Source organism: Oncorhynchus gorbuscha, linkage group LG23 (genome assembly GCF_021184085.1).
Source record: "Oncorhynchus gorbuscha isolate QuinsamMale2020 ecotype Even-year linkage group LG23, OgorEven_v1.0, whole genome shotgun sequence".
In the NCBI taxonomy this organism is placed as follows: Eukaryota; Metazoa; Chordata; class Actinopteri; order Salmoniformes; family Salmonidae; genus Oncorhynchus; species Oncorhynchus gorbuscha.
The window spans coordinates 67,170,006-67,182,120 of record NC_060195.1 but is presented as its reverse complement, the minus strand read 5'-3'; the positions used below and the strand labels follow the sequence as shown (position 1 = coordinate 67,182,120).

The 12,115-nt window shown below is 44.5% G+C and overlaps 1 pseudogene; it reads right to left on the bottom strand.

The window, feature by feature from the left end:
• Window positions 1-9,244: 9,244 nt before the first annotated feature.
• Window positions 9,245-10,556, bottom strand: LOC124011454 (annotated as a pseudogene).
• Between the last annotated feature and the right edge of the window lie 1,559 nt (window positions 10,557-12,115).

The window sequence follows — 12,115 nt, the reverse complement described above, 5'->3', positions numbered from 1 at the left end:
TTACATTAGACTACTACTGCTGCTGGGAAGCTCCAGCCATATAGTGATGCTACTTGTAGGACCTTATTCACTCTGGCACTTTGGTATTGGTATTTTATTAGGATCCCCATTAATTGTTGCGAAAGCAACAGAACATTAATAGACAAGAACAGCTCAAGGACAGAACTACATACATTTAAAAATGGGGGGGGGGGTTAGCTGGGCTATATCCCTACAGACATTGTGCCTTACAGACATGGTCCTCACATGTCGAGGCAGCAGCCATGTTTGGCCACCGACCCCTAGGCCAGCCCTGTCGTCCATTTAAAATCAAATACAGCACAGACTCAAATAAAACTATCAGATTTCACCATTTTATTGATGTGTATTAAAAAAAACATTAGCGCCTTGGTGCAATTTTTACAATTATCTGATACATGTTCACAACTCTTAGTACATAACTCAAAAGAGATCATCAAAAATGGGTTCGATTCCCGGGACCACCCATACGTAGAATGTATGCACACATGACTGTAAGTCGCTTTGGATAAAAGCGTCTGCTAAATGGCATATATTATTATTATTATTATATTAAAAAGGCAGTTTTTTTCAAAACTAAGCACATTTTAAGTTGACTAAGTACAACACACAAAATCATAAAGTCATTTTTCCGCAAGTTAGCGTTTTTCATCATGACTCTTGTTCTGGAAGGTGCTGTACAGAGTGGTCACTAACTGGCACAGCCACAAAGTCATAAAATCTGATTTTAAACCTAACCTTAACCACTCTGCTAACCCTAATGCCTAACCCTAATGCCTAACCCTAATTAAATCCGTTTTGGGGGGGGTTACAAAAAATCTGGTGTTTCTATGTCAAACATTTGTAATATATTTTAGTCTTCTGTGATGTATATAAAGTGTAATATTGGGATGCAAACTCAAAATGTAATACATTTCATCTCTATATCTGACATGGTACAGGTGACTTTTGTTAAGCCCATAACCATGTGTGTGAGGTGTATACTTTTGTTTCAAAGTAGATTTGTTACCAAGACAACCAAGAATCACTCTGTGTGACCCTGATCTAGCCCACTGCAATAGAATACACTATGTATACAAAGGTATGTGGATATCCCTTCAAATTAGTGGATTCGGCTATTTCAGCCACACCCGTTGCTGAGAGGTGTATAAAATCGAGCACACACCCATGCAATCTCCATTGACAAACATTGGTAGTAGACTGGCCTAACTGAAGAGCTCAGTGACTTTCAACATGGCACCGTCATAGGATGCCACCTTTCCAACAAGTCATTTTGTCAAATTTCTGCCCTTCTAGAGCTGCCCCTGTCAACTGTAAGTGCTGTTATTGTGAAGTGGAAACATCTAGGAGCAACAATGGCAAAAATGCCTCTGGAAGCAACATCAGCTTAAGAACTGTTGTAGGAGTAGTGTAAAGCTCGCCGCCATTGGCCTCTGGAAGCAACATCAGCATAAGAACTGTTAGAGGAGTGGTGTAAAGCTCGCCGCCATTGGCCTCTGGAAGCAACATCAGCATAAGAACTGTTGGAGGAGTGGTGTAAAGCTCGCCGCCATTGGCCTCTGGAAGCAACATCAGCATAAGAACTGTTAGAGGAGTGGTGTAAAGCTCGCCGCCATTGGCCTCTGGAAGCAACATCAGCATAAGAACTGTTGGAGGAGTGGTGTAAAGCTCGCCGCCATTGGCCACTGGAAGCAACATCAGCATAAGAACTGTTGGAGGAGTGGTGTAAAGCTCGCCGCCATTGGCCTCTGGAAGCAACATCAGCATAAGAACTTTTGGAGGAGTGGTGTAAAGCTCGCCGCCATTGGCCTCTGGAAGCAACATCAGCATAAGAACTGTTGGAGAAGTGGTGTAAAGCTGCCGCCATTGGCCACTGGAAGCAACATCAGCATAAGAACTGTTGGAGGAGTGGTGTAAAGCTCGCCGCCATTGGCCACTGGAAGCAACATCAGCATAAGAACTGTTGGAGGAGTGGTGTAAAGCTCGCCACCATTGGCCACTGGAAGCAACATCAGCATAAGAACTGTTGGAGGAGTGGTGTAAAGCTCGCCGCCATTGGCCACTGGAAGCAACATCAGCATAAGAACTGTTGGAGGAGTGGTGTAAAGCTCGCCGCCATTGGCCTCTGGAAGCAACATCAGCATAAGAACTGTTGGAGGAGTGGTGTAAAGCTTGCCACCATTGGCCTCTGGAGCAGTGGACAAGTGTTCTCTGGAGTGATGAATTATGCTTCACCATCTGGCAGTCCGACAGACAAATCTGAGTTTGGCAGATGCCAGGAGAATGCTACCTGTCCCAATGCATAGTGCCAACTATAAAGTTTGGTTGAGGAGGAATAATGGTCTGGTACTGTTTTTCATGTTTCGGGCCCCTTAGTTCCACTGAAGGCAAATCTTAACACTACAGTGTACAATGACATTCTACACAATTCTCTGCTTCCAAATGAATGGCAACAGTTTGGGGAAGGCCCTTTCCTGTTTCAGCATGACAATGCCCCTGTGCACAAAGTGAGGTCCATACAGAAATGGTTTGTCGAGATCGGTGTGGAAGAACTTGACTGGCCTGCACAGAGCCCTGACCTCAACCCCATCGAACACCTTTGGGATGAATTGTAACGACGACTGAGAGCCAGGCCTAATCTCCCAACAATAGTGCCCGACCTCACTAATGCTCTTGTGGCTGACTGGAAGCCCCCACAGCAATGTTCCAACATCTAGTGTTAAGCCTTCCCAGAAGAGTGGAGGCTGTTTTAGCAGCAGGGGGGGGGGGCGACTCCATATTAATGCCCATGATTTTGGAATGAGATGTTCGACAAGCAGGCGTCCACATACTTTTGGTCATGTAGTGTACATGTTTCACGTTGCAATGCATGTTCATATAGAGTAAATGTATTTCACAATGCAACGCTCACATTACTTTCGATATGATTTTCTTCTGTTTTGTTAGAAAACGTTTTACTATTACTTAATCCAACTGCTCTTCATTGATGACCACTTAAACGTTTGGTGAACCTATAGATTTAACATGTCAACTCGTTTGTCTACAACAGATTCTGAGAACTACATAATGAAAATATCTCTCTGTAAAGTAGAAACATAACAAGTATGATACTGTATGTACTACTATGATGATTACTATTATGATTTAAAATATGATATTGACGAGATCAGAAATGTACAGTATGTAATAAATCAAATCAAAGTTGATTGGTCGCATACACAGATGAACCGATGTTATGGCAGGTGCAGTGAAATGGCCCTGTTTCTAGCTCCTACAGTGCAGTAACACAATATCAATACAATACAGTACCAATAGGGGATAATCCAGAAGGTCCTAAACAAACCATCCCCTATACAGTAAACATGTATCCAAACTAAAGTTGTTGGGGGGGGGGGGGGGGGGGCTCTTATGAACTGAGCAACATATTGGACCACGACTATACTGTAAAATACACGATTACAATACAAGAAAGATGTACGACTGCCATCCCCATGAGCGTACCACCCTCCTTCAGGCCATCGAGGAGGCATGCAATGATTTCAATGCAGACCTACAGTACCAGTCAAAAGTTTGGACACACCTACTCATTCCAGGGTTTTTCTTTATTTTTAATATTTCCTACATTGTAGAATAATAGTGCAAATGTCAAAACTATGAAATAACACATATGGAATCATGTAGTAACCAAAAAGTGTTTAAAAATCTAAATATATTTTATATTTGAGATTCTTCAAAGTAGCCACGCTTTGCCTTGACAGCTTTGCAGACTCTTGGCATTCTCTCAACCAGCTCCCAGGTAGTCTCCTGGAATTAATTTCAATTAACAGGTGCGCCTTGCTATTTTGTGGAATTTCTTTCCTTCTTAATGCGTTTGAGCCAATTTGTTGTGTTGTGACAAAGTAGGGGTGGTATACAGAGGACAGCCCTATTTGGTAAAAGACTTAAGTCCATATTATAGAAATAACAGCTCAAATAAGCAAAGAGAAACAACAGTCCATCATTACTTTAAAACATGAAGGTCAGGCAATCTGGAAATTTTCAAGAACTTCAAGTGCAGTCGCAAAAACCACCAAGTGTTATGATGAAACTGGCTCTCATGAGGACCACCACAGGAAAAGAAGACCCAGACTTTCCTCTGCTGCAGAGGAGAAGTTCATTACAGTTACCAGCCTCAGAAATTACAGCCCAAATAAATGCTTCACAGAGTTCCAGTAACAGACACATCTTTTGGTTTTATTCATGTATTGGCCACCGGATCCCGTTGGTGTAACTGCTTACTGACTGTACACTGTGATGTTACTGCATGATTGTAGTGGGTTTGATCAGGGGTGTTTTCATTCCTCTGATTCTGTTGAAAAATGCTTCTTAAACAAAGGCAAACAAAACAGGGATAAAAATACCTGCATTTATCCAATTGAAACTCTCCTCTACTGTTGGACGAATGATTACACCCTAGATCAGCTAGATGCAGGCAAGAGTGTGCAAGGCGGTATTGAATGTGTCACTGTCTGTCATCTCCATTTTTTCTCTCGACCTGTGTGCACCTACGTTGTATACTTGTATTCATAGGCTAGGTTGTAGCAACCTCATGATGGGTGCACGGAAAATGTGAGTATCATGTAGTAGCCTAAACCCATCAATGTTACATTGAACTGGGTGAATGGAGAATGAATCACAGTCATCCAACATGCTGTAATAGAAATAAGGCCATGCTCATGAACAAAAAACATTGTGCTCCCTCGTCATAAATGTCACTGACCGCCACTGGTGTGTGTGTTGATTCAAAATGGCAGGTGTACTGCAGCTGGAGAAAAAGAAGAGCCAGATCAGGAACGTAGACATTCTTTGTGAAACACTGTCATCTATTGGTCATGGCTTGAATTGTAGCCTACATGATGTTTATAGTCAGTTTTACCAGTCAGCCCAAAAACCACAACTCTTCTCTGCATAAACAAACACCTGGATTTGGCCAAGACACATGAGCAACGTGATGAATAGATCTGTCACATGTACCCTACTTGTAGATATCTCTGGGCCCCTCTCTAGCCGGTCCCTGAACAACGGTGCATGGCCTACATAAACAAACACCTGGATTTGGCCAAGACACATGAGCAACGTGATGAATAGATCTGTCACACGTACCCTACTTGTAGATATCTCTGGGCCCCTCTCTAGCCGGTCCCTGAACAACGGTGCATGGATTAGTACAGTAAATGAGGTCACTCTAATCGATAGTTTTTAGGGGCAAACCTGTCTGCACCACTGTCACTGTGGAGGCTAATGAGGGGAGGACGGCTCATAATAATGGCTGGAATGGATTCAATGGAATGGCATCAACCACGTGTTTGATATTTCTCATACCATTCCATTGACTCCATTCCAGATGTTAATATGAGCCGTCCCTCCATCAGCAGCCTCCACTGAACTGTCACCAAGATAGCTTTTATAGTTGTAAACAAATGTATTTTCATAAACCCCAAGCCTTAGTAATTTGAGCACACTGAAAGCTTGAGCATGGGTTGTGAATGTGGGTTGTGAGTGTGGGTTGTGAGTGTGGGTTGCCAAGTCAAAATGGCTACCGCTGTGAGAGTGAAAAAAAGGTAGTAGCTGCTGCCCTCCCTGGCTATGAACTCATTACACCGATGGCCTCCATCGGGCTGAAAGACAGCTCTCCCTAGCTCTCTCCCTTGTCCCCTCAGATGGTGCCATCACACAGCAGCAGCAGCAGCAGCTTACAGTCAGCCACACACACACACACAGACACACTGCAGCGACACACAGAGTGCTGTGACAGCTGTGTTTTTACTAGCCTGCAGAGTAATAATTAACTTGTTATCATCTTTGGCAATTAAGAGCTTAAATTGAAAGAAAGCAGAGGTTGTGTAGGGAGGGAAGGAGGGAGGGAGAGAGAGAGAGAGAGAGAGAGAGAGAGAGAGAGAGAGAGAGAGAGAGAGAGAGAGAGAGAGAGAGAGGGGGGGGGGGGCAGTGAGGTACAGTTGGTACAGAAACAACCCTGGGAAATAAACCAAGGGGCGTCTCATGCCACTCATCCTCTGTAGAGATGACTGATGAAGTGGTTTGTTCGAACTTCCTCTCAACGTAACACACACACACACACACACGCCCCCTCTATTAGCATAAATCCTACAACAGCAATCCTACCCACCCTCTCCTCCTCCTCCTCAGCCCAACTTAATTCCCAACGAGAGAAGTCTCAGTACACCTGGGGCCGGAGAAAGGGAACGGAAAACAGTTAGGCACCAGGTTGATGACACAAATTAAATGAAGCGTGAAGCAGCGGAATCCTCGCTGAATAGAGGTGCATGTATTTAACTGTCAGAACAAAGCTGCAGCAGACCTCTGCCAGGGTGAATGGGTATATTAGTCACTGTGCCTGTTTATAATTGACACCCTGAGATTATCCTGTTTCATGCAACTTTCAGGGGAGGTAGGGAGGGAGGGGCTGCCCGGTGCAGTGGGGAGCCTCTAAAGGGGGAGGAAATATGAAAGAAAGAGCTTAAAATTAATTAGGAAACATTTGAGCGGAATATACATGATCAGGCAACATTGCAATTACTGGATCAATGAACCAGTGGGTTAAGCCTGTAGCACCTCCTTAGAAACACAATGTAAGGAAATGTGCCACTCCTACACAGGTAATACACAAGTCGGCCCCTATTAAATAACATCAATTTTCCACTCCTGCACCAATTGGCCGAGTTGTTGGCTGAATTATCTCTGTGCTATTCCCAAAGAAGCAATAAACAGCATGGTTTTATATCTATCTTCTCTCAGATAGATCATCCAGTGAGGAAATCAATTCGCTTAGCAGATGCTGCGTTTAAGGTTGAAATGTTGCTAATGTATTATTCATTGTCCATTCCTACAGATGGAGGTTTATTATTTATTCATTAAACAGATTCAAAGCCATTTGAGTTTTCCTTCCCAACAGTAGCACTGTAGCGCTGCTCTTGCTCTTTCCCGGTGTAGTTCATAGTCGCCAGTTAGCATGAACACAGTGACGCTGTTTCACTGGGCGTCGCACAGAAAAGGACCCACATCCCACCTCTGGCACCAACTGACGAGGCACAGCAAGGGGAAAATGGGATCTCTTCTTCTCATTATGTTCTCTATGACAAGACACAGCGATGGGGGAGACAGGGGTATTATACAGTAACTAGGGCAGAGCTGATACCACGGTTTAGGTTGTCACATTAGGAGCAAGTGAAGAGGAGATGAGAAGTCTATGGGGGAACTGAACTCTCGGGAGCAGATTAATTAGAGAAGGCATGCAGAGAGAAGCCGTGCGCTGTAGAGACAGAGAGAGAAGGTCTGTGATGCCCTGGAAGAGGCCTGCTGTACTGACAGCCTGGCTCCTTGGGATCAATCCATCATGATCTCCTGCCTCATTGGAAATGAGATGGGATCCCTTAGGGATGCCATGTGTCAAACACTGACTTCAACTACAGCGCTATAGGATGATTTAGTTAGATATGTATCTCTTTGGGGGACTGAGATGTCAAAGTGCCACCATGGGTAGTTCTGAGGCATGTAGAGCTCTGCTGGATGGATTCAGAGCTGGATTCAGAGCTGGATTCAGAGCTGGGTTCAGAGCTGGATTCAGAGCTGGGTTCTGAGTTGGGTTCAGAGCTGGGTTCAGAACTGGGTTCAGAGCTGGAGATCAGATAGGTGGTGTAGAAATAAGGCAACTCCCGGATTAATTTCTCGGGGTCTCAACTTACTGTTGAGAGTTAGAATAATAGAAAACACAAGGTGCAATTTTGAAATTTGGTTGTGTATCAGAAGTTTTTCTCTTGTTATGTCAGTCTCTGATATTCAGTCAATTACCCCATGTCAGCTAACGTTTTAGTTAGTTTAGCGGCCATGGTCGAATTACCGTCCGGGGGGGTCACCATTTATTTGATTAGTCAGTCTCACTCAGATATCATAATAAAACGGCCAACATTTCTCTCCGCCCCAGGGCAAAATGAATAGAATTGCAGCAAACCTGCTTTAAAACTGCAACATTTTCTGTACACCCAATGGAAAATGTTAAGTATTGTAAGAGTGACGTCTCTTCCTCCTCCTCTTCCCACTCTTTCTCATCTTCCTCTTCCCCCTCCTATAATGAACTTAGCCCACATTGATCACATTTATCATCAGGCCTCACCGCCACTGCCTGTTGCCTCCTCCCACGGCCTCCGCCCAGCGCGTCTTCACGGCAACACCTCTCAGACCTGGCAGCCGTCCCTTCTCCTTACTGCATGACTGGAAGCCCACACGCCTCGCCCCGGGTCCATGCCACTCCTGATCCCCACAGCCACCTGCCTGTTGCCTCCTCCCACGGCAACACCTCTCAGACCTGGCAGCCGTCCCTTCTCCTTACTGCATGACTGGAAGCCCACACGCCTCGCCCCGGGTCCATGCCACTCCTGATCCCCACAGCCACCTGCCATGTGCCTCTTCCTTCCATTGATGTGTGTGGCATGTGGTGTGGGTATCCTAACAGCCTGGTCTTATCCTGACACTGGTTGGCACCAGACACGTGTTGTGACCCACCTCACCCTCACTAGATGGTACAGCAGCCCCTCCTAAGGGACCGACCCAGTCCAATGACCTGCTCTGACATGAGATGCTATGTCATTGCTGTCTGGAGGCGTGTTGAATGAATGCATAGTATTAGAGACACTGGTATCACTACTTCTGTTTTTAACATATTCACAGTACCTCATAAAGCAGTTTACAACCTAGACAGTTCAGGACCTATGGGAGTGCTAAAAGCTTTGGGATTGATGTAGTTGTCAATGTCTGCATGAATGGAAATGTCTTTTTCTAGACTGCCTCAAATTCTCTCTCAGGTTTGTGGGTGAGCATTGCCCTCTTCAGGTGAAACACAGTAATGCATTATCACGGTCAGCATTATCCAGGTAATGTATTGTGTAACCGATGTGAAACGGATCGCAAGTTAGCGGGGTGCGGTGACGTCACTCGCTCTGAGACCTTGAAGGAGTTGTTCCCCTTGCTCTGCAAGGGCCGCGGCTTTTGTGGAGCGATGGGTAAACGATGCTTGGTGGGAGGCAGTTGTAGATGTGTGCAGAGGGTCCCTGGTTACAATTGCAGTCAAATAATATTGAATGTATTATGGGGCTGTTATTAGACATAACCGTAGGTTATACTTAAAAAAAATATGATATAGGCTGATAAACTGAAATAACCACATGCAAAGTTCAGCAAACACTTTTATTTGACAAAAATAGGATGTGTTATAGCAAAAGAAATACACATACACCTGCCTGTTGTTATTCTGTTCCGCCTCCAGTCCAGTCCACAGCTCTGTCTGTGTTCAGTCTTTAACCAGTTTATTCAGTCTATTTTCCGTAAAACATCTCGAGCAGAAGTTCATTCATGCTGACCGTGCCAATGACAGGTTTGAAGAAAAGTCCAGCCACGACGTTTGCATTGATGGACCGTAGCATGGAGAGCGCGATGAATAGTTTAGTGAACCTTGTAGAGTCTCTTCGGTGAGTGACTTTCACATATTCACTAAGGGCTTGATGCGCTTCGCTCTGCAGTGCCTGAATGTAGCTTTGACACCGGAGCTCTGCAATGTCTAAGGAGAGAATAAAATGGAAGTTCAAATCAGGAACTATTAAGGTGAACTCAAACGAGTCATAAATAGTCGCATAGTTAATAATAGCCCATTCATAAAATAATAATAATAGACTACTAATAATAATGACAATAATTATAAAAACAATTATAATTATAATGATGATCATTATTATTCTAAAAAATAATAGCAAAAACAACTATAATGATAATAATAGACTTGCTAATAATAATAAAACGAGTAAATACACCATAAAACCATTTCTTTATCAAACCTGGATTGAAGAGAATGGCTCCCTTTAAATATGCATATTCTTTGGTGCTGATGTCCAGTCCCCAACATTTATTCAAAAACATGTTTATTCCTTGGACATCAGTGAGAGTAACGCCTTGGCCACTGCGCCCGTGCGCGGTCTCCTGTCTTCCTTGTCCGCTGGTTAGTATGTTCTGTAACATACTGAGTTCTGGCGTCTCCATGGTCTCGAAGTCGATCAAGTCCTGCGCCATGCCCAAAACGAGCAGCTGAGCCCAGCTGTTGCGCACGAGCTGTAACTGGTCCTCCGCTGGAAGTTTCCGAAAACAAAGTACATTTTTAACAAACTTCAGCGTTTTTAAAAGCGCTACGGACGCTGCTTTACACGTTGTCTGGGGAGAAAGGAGAACCACATTCTTCTTAGATCCACACGAACAAGGCTGCTGTTGCGGGACCGCTAACCTCGCCCGCCCCTGTGAATGCTGATTCGGTTGGTTGTCGTTTTCAAAATGCTGTAAAGGATGCTTCTTTGTCCCCTTTCGCCGAGGCACTGGCAGCTGTCAGAGCAAGCCATCCTGTCCTTCTGTTGATAGCTGGCGAATACAACCCTGGCGACGTGGAAGGTGAGGTTTTATATTTCCTTCCTCCTCATTGACAACTTGTTTAGACTTTTTAAATATTCGACGACACCGCCCACCCAGTTCTTCACAGGCGCACGACTAGAGGGAGCCAGACAGCCAGTTGCCGCCAGACAGCCAGTTGCCACCAAAGTCCAAAGTGGTTTTATACAGTACAATAGCCAATTTCTGGATTATGCAAAAGACACCCTGAATTAGATTTTCCAATTAATTAGGATATATGGTGCTTTCGGAAAGTATTCAGACCCCTTGACTTTTTCCAAATGTTGGTATGTTACAGCCTTAAAATTGATTACATTCACAGGCCTCTCCAGAGATTTTTGATTGAGTTCAAGTCTGGGCTCTGGCTTGGCCACTCAAGGACATTCAGAGATTTGTCCCAAAGCCACTCCTGTAGTGTCTTGGCTGTGTGTTTAGGGTTGTTGTCCTGTTGGAAGGTGAACCTTTGCCCCAGTCTGAGGTCCTGAGGGCTCTGTAGCAGGTTTTCATCAAGGATCTCTCTGTACTTTGCTCTGTTCATCTCTCCCTAAATCCTGACTAGTCTCCAGTCCCTACCACTGAAAAATGTCCCCACAGGGTGATGCTGCCACCACCACCATGCTTCACCGTAGGAATGGTGCCAGGTTTCCTCCAGACGTGACGCTTGGCATTCAAGCCAAAGAGTTCAATCTTGGTTTCATCAGACTCATCAGACTTGGTTTCATCAGACTTGTTTCTCGTGTTCTGAGAGTCTTTTAGGTGCCTTTTTGCAAACTACAAGCTGGCTGTCATGTGCCTATTACTGAGGAGTGGCTTCTGTCTGGTCACTCTACCATAAATGCCTGATTGGTGGAGTGCTGCAGAGATGGTTGTCCTTTTGGAAGGTTCTCCCATCTCCACAGAGGAACTCTGGAGCTCTGTCAGAGCAGTTCTTGGTCACCCCTTCTCCCCCTATTGCTCAGTTTGACTGGGCGGACAGCTCTAGGAAGAGTCTTGGTGTGTCCAAACTTCCATTTATGAATGATGGACGCCACTGTGTTGTTGAGGACCTTCAATAGAGCAGAAATGTTTAGTATCCTTCCCCAGATCTGTGCCTTGACACAACCCTGTCTCGGAGCTCTATGGACAATTCCTTCTACCTCATGGCTTGGTTAATGCTCTGACATGCACTGTCAACTGTGGGACCTTATATAGACAGGTGTGTGCCTTTTCAAATCATGTCCAATCAATTGAATTTACCACAGGTGGACTGTAATCAAGTTATAGAAACATCTCAAGGATGATCAATGGAAACAGGATGCACCTGAGCTTAATTTTGAGTCTCATAGCAAAGGGTCTGAATAATTATGTGAAATAAGGTATTTTGGGTGGGGGTTCAGTTTTTTTATTTGAAAAAAAAGTGTTTTCTCGCTTTCTCTTTCTTTCTCTCTCTCTCTCTGTCTTTCACTCCCTCTCTGTGGCCTTGTGTGAATAGTTATGGCCTTGTGTGGGAAGGTATTCCAAATCCCCTGAAAGAGAAGAGACCAATACAAGGAATTGTCCCCTTCTAGAAGACTTGTTGCCACATGTTAAATGAAATTCTGGGCAATGTGACAATATCTGAGTGGTGCTACATTTC